Below are 11,534 nucleotides of genomic sequence, written 5' to 3' on the forward strand. Positions count from 1 at the left end.
TTGATAAATATTACTGCTGCTGTTGCTAGAGAGAGGATTCTGTCCAGCCCTCTCAATTGGTAAGCTCTCCACTACTACAATAAATATTTACTATAAATTACTTTCTAGAAAGATTGAACATACTTCCTTGCCACCAATATTAAAATGTACACATGCTTTATCCACTCAGTATAACAAGACAAAAGAAATTAGCAATTTGAGGGATCATATAATTGAACTTGCCTGTTATGCTCAGCATAATAGGATCGTTTGATTTTAGAAAAGAGTACCAGAGAGTTCTTCCTACTCAACCCAATCATTTCATTGTATTTGATTATCCTTCTCAAAGAGTGATGAGACAGCCAAGTTTCTTAAATTCAAACACATAAACTGTACATTTTTCAAAGCTATTTTCCTCTTTCCCCAGGTTTATTCTTCTCACCTCAATAGTGGCACTGTCTATTGGACACAATACTACCTGCACAGCTGAGCTCCTATGGATGTCTAGGTCATTGGGATCAGTCACTGAACAGTCATTTATTGTTTATCTAGTGTGTACAGTTTCTTAAGTGTGATAGAATAAAGTATCTTTCATGGCTATATGTTGTAAGAACATTTTTGAAACATTCACTGATGTCCCCTCTCCTCAATACTTCACTTCTCGCTTTATCCTCCCTAACTCACCCACTGTATTAGTCTGTTTTCACACTGCTATAAAGATACTACCCAAGACTGGCTAATTTATAAAGGAAAGAGGTTTAATTGACTCACAGTTTTGCATGGCTGCAGAGACCTCAGGAAACTTACAATCTTGACAGAAAGTGAAGGGGAAGCAAGGCATGGTGGCAGGTAAGAAAGAGCAAAGATATGTCACACTTTAAAACCATCAGCTCTCATGAGAACTCTCTCACTATTACGAGAATAGCATGGGGGAAACTGCCCGATGATTCAGTCACCTCCCGTCAGGTCCCTCCCTCAACATCTGGGAATGACAATTCAATATGAGATTTGGGTGGGGACATAAAGCCAAACCATATCACTCACCCTTTAATCAGTCAAGCAAGCATCTGAAACATGGTGTATGATTGCCTCAGAGAAATGATCTAAGAGCAGAAAGAAAAAAATAGTCCTCTTCTGACTTCTGTGTTTCTGTAACCTAGGCTCTTACAGTATACATCACAGATCTGAGAGAAAACATAATGAATAAAACCAATGCTTCCTTTTTTTATGCCCCCCTCGAGGTTTCCTACTCTTGAGCAAGGTGGTATAGTTAGAGGAAAACCAAGGAGAGATAAAAATGGTGTTTCCCAAAGAGAGGGCCCCATACAGGCTTTTCAGGCTAGTTCAAATAAAGGAAATTTCTGAGATCCAAAGGAAGAGAAGGAAAAGAGGACATACTGAGGGAGTACAAGAGAGCACAAGAAACCCTTTGTGAGTGATGGATATGTTCATTGTCTTTATTGTAGTGACGGTTGCATGGGTATAGACATACATCAGAAAATATCAAATTGTACCTTTAAATATATGTAGTTTATTAGACATTTCCCAAAAGAAGACATACATGTGGCCAATAAATATATTTTTTAAATGCTCAACATCACTAATCACCAGAGAATGCAAATCAAAACACAATGAGATATCATCTCACATGAGCATGAGTGACTATTACTAAAATGTCAGAAAATAACAGATGTTGGTTAGGTTGCAGAGAAAAGACAACATTTATACACTGTTTTCAGGAATGCAAATTAGTTCAGCCACTGTGGGAAGCAGTTTAGAGATGTCTAAAAGAACTTAAAGAAGAGCTGCCATTCAACCCAACAATCTCAATATTACGTATATAACGAAAGGAAAATAAATTGTTCCACCAAAACACACTTGCACTCATATGCTCATCACAGCATTATTCACAAAAGCAAAGACATGGAATCAATGCAGATGTCCATCAATGGTAGACTGGATAAAGAAAGCGTGGTACATATATATCATGGAATACTATGCAGCCATAAGATAGGAGAAAATCATGTCCTTTGCAGCAACATCAATGCAGCTGGAGGTCATTACCCTAAGCAAATTAATGCAGGAACAGAAAACCAAACACTGCATGTTCTCACTTATAAGTGGCCACTAAACATTGCGTACACGTGGACATAAAGATGGAAACAATAGACACTGGGACTACTCGAGGAGGTGGGAGAAGGGGGAGAATGTTGAAAAAACATCTCTTGGGTACTATGCTCGTTACCTGGGTGATGGAATCATTCATAACCCAAACCTCAGTGACATGCAATTCACCCATGTAAAAAAACTGCTTATGTACCCCCTGAATCTAAAATAAAAGTTGAAAAATATACTATATATAGTTTATTGCTTATCAATAATACTTCAATAACATTGATAAGAGAGAAAGAGACAAACAAAAAGAAAGAGAGAGAGAAAGAGAGATCTGTCCACCAAGAATCCCAGGGAGGATGCAGAGAAAAATAAATGGCTGCCTGGTGTGTCTAGGCAGATAGGGTCATAGGAGCTTGTGAGTTTCAAATATCTCTTGGAAGTAGAAGAGACACAGAATGAGCATTTTGTATCCAGAAGTGATGCAGAAGCAGCAAAGAAAGGTACCTGATTTTCTGGGGTCATGTGGCCAAGAACAAAGATGTCTCTAGCCCAGCATGAGGTCAATTGACCAAGCAGCTGATTGGGAAAAGGCTATTTTAGCAGATGCCCATGTAGCCAGATGATAGCAGGGATCTGAAATACACCCCTTTCCCACTCTACTCCCTAGTTTTGGCTCTAGTTAAACTCTTTGGAACTTTGACACAACCCCACAGAATGGAGGAAGGGGGAGAAGGAGAAATCTCTTAATTCACTGACATTTAGTTTCTGCTACCCTTGTGGAATAAGGCTTGAAATAGAAATTGGGTACATATAGAAGAAGAAGATGACATTTCTTGTTTATCTTGATTCCAAATTCTATGATTCAGTAATGAGACACAGCCCCTATTTTCACAGAGCAATATTCTAATTTAGGAGACTATAAGTTAGAATCTAAGATCCACATAAGTAGATACCATGAACTACATTGCACATCTATCATCTAGTTTGATACCTGGCACATAATTGTGCTTAAATATGTATTTGTGGATGCATGGGTGGATGGATGGAGCAAAGTCAAGCACACAATAAATAGTACTAATCGCTCAAGGAGCACCTGATAAATACAAAATGAGAGGTTTTAGAAGTGTAATAAGGAGAGACTGCTAAGGGCTGGAGTTACCATTGATTACTTCGCTGGAGGAGAAAGCGCTTGAGGTGGTCCTGGAAGGCGAAGAAATGGTTCAATAAAGAGACAGGGTGAGTGGAAACAGTGGGCAGGAAAGGGAGGGTACAGGGAGAACAAAGGATTTGAAATTCAGACTGAAGTAATTTTGCTGCCAATTCAATGTTCTTTCTCCTATACTCTTTTCTAAACATAGTATCTGGCACAGGATCTGCTGACAATATTTGATGGATGGAGAGAAGGAAGAAGAGGACTAAACATATATTTTTTAAAGAATTTTTAAAACTGGGCCTGAATCTTGAAATTTTGTCTCTACCTAAAGTTTAGATTTAAGGAAAAAGATGGGCCGGGCGCGGTGGCTCAAGTCTGTAATCCCAGCACTTTGAGAGGCCGAGACGGGCGGATCACGAGGTCAGGAGATCGAGACCATCCTGGCTAACACAAATACAAAAAAAAACTAGCCGGGCGAGGTGGCGGTGCCTGTAATCCCAGCTACTCGGGAGGCTGAGGCAGGAGAATGGCGTAAACCCGGGAGGCGGAGCTTGCAGTGAGCTGAGATCCGGCCACTGCACTCCAGCCTGGGCGACAGAGCGAGACTCGGTCTCAAAAAAAAAAAAAAGAAAAAAGAAAAAGATGGCTTTTAAAAAGCTTGTATCCTAAAAGCAAAGTAGATATGTATCGTTGTGGGGAGGGGCATTTACAATATTTGGAATTGTGTTTAAGCACCTTAGATGGTTTTTTCATCCCTGGAATCCATGCCATTCAAGGATTTATTTTGTAAACTGTTTCTAACTGCACCCACTTAAAAAGAACTAAGTTTACATTATTATTTCGATTTCCTGCCCTGCAATAATAATTAATTGCATTTATAGTTTATCAACCTCTCTTACATAACCTTATCTCATTTATTCTTCACAAAAGAGACCTCCGAAGTCAACATCGTTATCTCCATTTTTAGACATGCGGAACTGAGGCTCAAGAGGTTTGCTCCCTCGTGTTCATTCGCCAGCCAATAAATGCCAAAATCTAGACCTGTGCCCCCCAGTCCTTTCCTCAACACCACGTTGCCTCACTATTGTCACCTGTGGTTTTTAAAGAATGAGAAAAGATGCAGACACTGCTGAATTGTGTATATATGTCCATGAAAGGCAGGGTATGGTGATGAGTTAGCACAATAAAGGATTTTAACCATGGCATATCATTAGTTGTTCGTTTAAGTCAAAAGAAAATCTTTACTTTTTAGCTGCGAGGGAAAAGCGTGTTCTTTGCTCAGCTATTCCATATTCATTACATATATTTGAGGGACCTTCTATATGATCTTCCACGAAGTCTCCCTCCTTTTTTAAGATCTCTCCCTGGAGCCAGAATGCTAGAGAGAATTTTTTATGAAAAAAATAATTAAGCTTTCTCACAGAGCAAATCCCCTAAAGTAATTTATCATAAAGAAAAACTCTAACCCAACCTTTTTCCTACCCAAAAGTACTAATTTAATTTTATAGCAGAACAGCTTCAGGGATCCCAAGAGCCAGATCAGGAAGGAGAGGAGGCCCAACCATTTGATCTTCTTACTCCCCCCCTACTGGCACAGGTTTGTTTCATACTGAGAATTGTTTTGCACTTTGCTGAGTCTGGCTCTAAATATTTCAGATAATAACGCCTAGGCCACTTAGAGTGGAGGAGTCTGTTTTGCTAATTGGTTTCATTCCTTTCTTCCTCATGATTAATGAAAGTTGGAGTAATTTTTCAGGGTAAGATTACATGTTAGGTGTCATAAGGCTGTCACGAATGGCCAGGATTTAATACTTTTTGAACTCGAGTCCTTATAAACTGCAAATGCTTCTATCCTTTCCCCTTCTTTCACTCTTCCCTCTCTCTCTACTCCTGCTGACATGGTAACCATGTTCACCCACAATGGTTGACAGATAAAAATGTTAATTTGAGAGATTGTGTTGACATCACTCTGGCAAAAAAAAAAATGTGAAAAGTTGCTGATATATTGTGCTACATATTTTGATGCCTCACAAAGCAGAACTGCATATTTTCTCAAATATATATAATCTGGTTAGCAGGTTTGTTTATTCATCTGATCCAGCTTTATTAAAGGAGATCACCATTGAACAATAAACCCACATTTCGGATGGGGCAGGTTCAGCCCTCTTGCATTCCCACAGCAATCACCTGATGCTGAGATTCTGACATTTATTTTTGATGCAGTCATGTTAATGCTGCCACAGTGAAACAATCTGTCAAAATGTAAAATCAGTGTCTTACATTGTCAAGTAATTTCATGCGCCCTATCTCTCTGATTGTCCCTCTACACATAACCCCTCCCCTGATTACAGGGCGTTTTCACCTTCTCATGTATTCATTATTTATGTTCGTAAAACTCATCTTTATTGTATTCTTAGACGAAACCATCATTTGTTTTCATTTTAATCTGAGAAACAGTTTAGCCCCTAAAGGTTATATCATCTATCTGTCAAACAATCATAATAAAAGAGTTTTATAATATTAACCATGATATATGTGCTTTACTTAGTTCTGAGAGGATTGTAAGAGACATCATTGATGATTTCCTGGGTGCTTTGGAACTAAGAATAAGAGAACATATTTTGGAAAGCTGCCAAAAGAAAAGGTGTCCATGCTAGAGATTTTCAAATGTAAAACAAAGACCCATCATGAAGCAGACAAATCAATTTATTAATTGAAAGCAAATGAGTATGGCCATTGAAACTTAATCTTACATGCAGACTATTCAAGATTCACATGAATTCTCGACATTAAGTGAATAGTGCACTTAATATTTTGCTTAGGATGATCGATGGCCCTAACTAAGATGAGTAAGCTTGGCAGACACAAAACTTCCATTTTACGTGATTTGCCTTTGTAGCAGGTTTGAATTTCACTCAGTCACAAAAATCAAATGTGCCCAAAATGTTAATTTCTTTGCATTTTTGCAATTAAGCTTTCCATAACTCATAACTATTTGTGCTACCTCTTCCCAAGTCTTGGTACTGGAGTCATTTCTGGCCCTCAGTTGTCCAGTTATTACTTCTATCACTTCTCTCTTTATCCCAGTTGTGTATCCCTGCTCTGGTCTACCCACTCCCTCAGTCACATCAGCACTCACCTCAGTGCTGCAACATGCTAGGTTGTTTCCGCACAACTGTGAGGCTGTGTAGACACCTCCATGTATAAACCAATGTGATGCAGGTACAGAAATCAGGAGGGAGAGAACATAATAGGACATGGGGTTAAGAAACCAGATGGTAAAGAGAAAAGCAAGCCACTGTCCACATAACCTGCCAAAATTATTCTCAAAGAGCAACCTGCAGGTCCACCAAAACAAATGTATATATGTGTGTATACAGTCTATACTTTATGGAGAAATTTCAAATATTTGTCCTAACCAAGAAATATCCCTTATCCAATTCATATAAAACTCCTCTCGTCTTTTGGGGTACTTTTAAAACTAATTTGTCACTCTTCAGCCTCACTAAGCCATCATGCTTGATAATAAAAAGAAAAATGCGGTCCTTACTTTGCAATTGTTCAGTTACATATATATTTGTTATTTTCATTTTGCCTCAGTCCTGTCCTTCAGAAACACACATGCACATACACAGAAAAAACCTTATTTCCTAAGATTATTCTAAAATCAGGGGGAAAAAAATAAGCGTTTTAAATCTCGCAAAAAAACGTAGGCAAAATTGCAAGATTTGCTTGAAAATGCTGGAAAAACTGTAAGAAACATATACACTTAAACTTGTTAATTCTCGTTAGTAAATAAAAATGAATGCAATAAATATTTCAATACAATATGGTATTTGCCCTTAGTAATTTGGATTTTATATTAATTAAAATATTAAGATGATATAGCATTGCTTAGGATAAGTTCAAAGTATTTCCGTTAGCTTCTATGCATTTTTAAGGTGGTATGTTACATATTGTCATAACATATGTATATGCCACTATATTTTCCCTGTCTCCTAGTGAGTTTCCAGTTAAAGGGTTATACAGATAGCTTGTACTTTAGACACGCTTTAGGACTCACTATGTAATATTATTAGTATTTCAGTAACATTTCCATATTCCATTTATAATTTCTTAAATAGCTTGCATTTCCATACTTTTAAGGATTTATATTCATACCAAGTTGAGAATTAACACCCACTGGACACTAACTATAAGGCCCTGTATGAATATTATCATTATTACTAAAATGTGGGTTTTATCATACAATTTTATCTCTAACAATACAAATTAACACACTTCCTTAGATATTTATAAATGTCTTAATGACTTTTAAATTGAGAGGTATTTCTGAAACATCTAGGGGAAAAAGATAAATGTGTATTAGGCGACAAAATGATTAGAATTCTTGCATCATCCTCATTATATGAATGTCTGGTTTAAGCATCTCTATACCTGACACACTAATTTAGCTACAATGCAGCAAAACCAGCATTGTGGTAATAGAATATTGATTGTACAGTGTTCAGAGACAAAGAACTTATATTGTTGTACTTTTTATACATGTGTGATATGGCAGCACAGTATCATGTCGATAATTTTTACAAAATGAAACGCACTACCACCGTGCTCAGTGGTGATTTAATTATGAAACAGTCAATCCTCCGATGAAATACTTTATCTTACACAAACTTAAAACATAAGTAATAGTGCTGGTCTCAAAAGTCCTTAGTGTAAAAGTATAGTGGAAAAACCCTTCCAAAGTTCACTTAAGTACACTATTTTTCTAATTTTTATGTCCATATTTTTATTTTCATAGTGAGCAATTTGAGAATGCTTTCTCATAGAGATTCTAATCTCACAGGGATCAAGTATTAACACTGCATATTCATTTCCCAATATGAAAAGAAAAGAGTGGTTTTACCAAGGATCCAAAACATGATTTTTAAATGAATTTCTCACATGAGATTATTCTTATGGGTACAGTGCTGATGACCTTTTTAGAAAGAGTTTTGTCATGAATAAAATAATAAAAAGATGTCAGTTTATTTACTTGGAAATGCAAACATTGGACCTAATGAGAATTGTAAATAGCAAACAGAAGGCAATCTTGACATTAAGATCAACAAGTCTTCATTAAAATGTTGTTCCAAGAGAATTAAGCAGCGAGGAATGAGGAACAGGAAATAGTATTTTTACAAATTTGAGAGTGGAAAAGGTCATTAAAATTTATAAGCCAACTGCCACCCAATGTGAGTTTCTCCCTTTCCAGCATCCTTGACAGATGTCCACTCAACACCTGCCTGAATATCTTCAGGACAGCTATTTTGTGAAAATGTTATTTCCTGTATCGAAACTAAACTCACTTCTTTGCCTTAAGCTGGTCTCCTATACTACTGGTAAGAGTCTACAAGGGTACAACTTTTCTGAAGTTTATTCTGGCAAAACAAACCATACAACTCTAAAATCTATCTATTCCTTGGTCTTACAGTTCTAGTTCCAAAGCTCTATACTAAGGAAATAATCAAAGTTATGTATAAAGAATGTATTTGATTTGTCACTTAGAAAAGTAAAAATTTGGAAACAAACTAATGTTCAAGAATAGAAGATTATTAAAATAAATTATGATAAATTCACGCAAAGAAATACATTCAATCATCACAAATTATGTTACAATAATTGTGTGCACAAAATATGTTTTTCATGAAATAAGGTCTATGAAGTGCTTAGTAGAACTTTCTGACACAGAGAAAACAAAAAATAAATATTAAGTATTACTTTTTAAAGTAAGCAGTAAAAAAGCATATTTAATATACTGTTTATAAAAGACTCTTACATTGAGTGTGCATTCCTCTTGCAATCTAAAAACTGTTACTTCAAATACATTTATTTCACTAATATTTGATGAATACTGATTATATGCCTGATGTCAATGAACAAGGCTTGCATTTCTTTTCTTTCAAAAGGAAAGACAAATATCTAAAGCAAATGACAGGGTGCTGTCACCTTTCAATTCTGGATGGTAAGTATGATCATCCTGGATTCTTGTCTTTGTCTTTTAAAGATGAATACTATAATACACATGTAAAACTTTTAGTCATCAATAAAATACTGCATTACAATAAGTTTATAAAAAGTAATGAACTTTGAGCAAACACTTACTCCAACCTAAATGAGTGCATATGTTCACCAAAAGACACACTGAAGAATGTTTATTGCACTTTTATTCATAATAGCACAAAACTGGAACCAATTAAAGTGTCCATTAACTGTAGAAGGGATAAATAAATTGTGGCATTTTTAAAAAGCTTTAGTGAAATATAATTTACATGCCATAATATTCACCCAATTTAAAATGTGCAACTCAATGGTTTTTAGAAAATTTACTAAGTTGTGCAACCATCACTGTAGCCTAGTTTTAGAAAAATTTCATTACTTTGGTAAGATTCCTCATGTTCCTTTACAGTTCCTTTTCTCACCCTGAGCCCCAGGTAACCAATAATTTATTTTCTGTTTCTATAGATTTGCTTAATTGTGTTATATTCTTACAAAAAGTAAATTGTGTTATATTTTTATAAAGCAAAAATTACAGCTACACTCAACAACAATGATGAATCTCTCAGACAAAATATTGAACATAAGTAGCCAAGCCAAAAAAATGCATATGCTATATGATTCCACTTATGGAAATTTAAGAACAGGCAAACACCAATCCATGATGATAAACATCACAACAGTGGTTATCACTGGGAAGGATACCGACCAGAAGGGAAAAGAGAGAGATTTCTGAAGGTCTAGAAATATTCTGTATGTTCACCTGTGTGGTGCTTACTTGGACACATACACATGTAAAAATTAATAAATTGGTGCTGCTGAAATTTTTGTATTTTATGGTTCAATGAAAATTTTAACATCAATTGCTTTATGTCCTTGCTTATGTCATCATTCTTCCCCTCCTCTTTCACTTCTGTTTCTAACATCATCTTGCCAAGTTGAATGTGAATTTTTCTGAAAAATGCTACTAAAGTCATGCTGTTATTTTGTTAAAAGGGTGGGAAAATGACAAATCAAATGTCAAACTCATCTTCTTACCTCTCCATTGTCTACATTTCTGAAGGATATAATGGATATCTATGATAATGGATATCTCGTGGAAGAGGAAATGGGTTTATTGGAGAAAAAAGCAATAGCAAAAATTAGAATAAAACTGAAAATAGGAATACAGACAGCACCACAACCAAACTGTTTCTTAAGGAAAGAAGGAAGGAGGAAAGAATGAATGTCATCCAAGCCATTCAATTATTTAAATTTTTGTATGCCTTTTTAAAAGTGTGCAATGTATCATGTACTAAGATAACAAAATGGAAGGATTTTTTTTTTTTTGAGAGCTACATTTAACATCTTAAAGGGGTAACACATAACCTGCTTAGTTTTTAAAAGACTGTCATTTGAATATTTTCACCTATCTGGTATTCACAAGTCAGCAATGTAATGAGGAGTGACACCTGTGTTTACTGTGCCCTATATAGTATGCTGCAACAGCAAGTCAATCATGATAACAGCAGTACAACGCCCCCCTAAACACATTGTTTAAAGACAGGCAATGACATCATCTATTACACAGCCCTATTCTCTGGGGAATTTCAACCATTTGAAGCCATTTAATCAATCCCTATCACACACCTTTGTTTGATAGTGTGCAGCTTAAATAGCCACTGTTCATTTGCAGGAACTATGGGACAGCGTTGTTTAGTGACTTACCAAAGTTAACTAGTATCACTCCAATATCATTCTTTAATCATGCAGTCATTTTCAGAATTAGGTAGTCAGTCAGTGACAAATCTAAAAATAATTCTCAGGACCCTTTTACTAGGAAACCAGAGCATTGTCTTATTGTTCAACCTTATGTTCTTTCACATTCCATACTTGTTTCCAGATTTATAGCAAAAGTAAAATCTAGCAATCAATCTCTACCCAACAGTAATAATCTTACCATTTCTAAGGCTGTGGCTTTATTGAAGTATTAATCAACAAACATTTAGTAGGAAGTTACGAGAAATAATAATAATTCAACCTAGCTTTTTAAGAAAGAGAACGAGTTACTTCATTAGATAAGTACGGAATAGTAGAGAGTTTAGTGTTGATTTTAGGGCTCACTAGGTTCAGGTCTCCACTCCTCATCTCTTTCTCTGCTTCTTTGCATGTTAGCCTCAGTCTCTTTTACAAAAGCAAAAAAGAACATAACTTCGTAATTCCAACTAATATTTTCAAAACAGTTTGTCATCCAAAAAAATACGTGACTCTC

Source organism: Colobus angolensis, unplaced genomic scaffold, assembly GCF_000951035.1.
Source record: "Colobus angolensis palliatus isolate OR3802 unplaced genomic scaffold, Cang.pa_1.0 Scaffold213, whole genome shotgun sequence".
Classification (NCBI taxonomy): Eukaryota; Metazoa; Chordata; class Mammalia; order Primates; family Cercopithecidae; genus Colobus; species Colobus angolensis.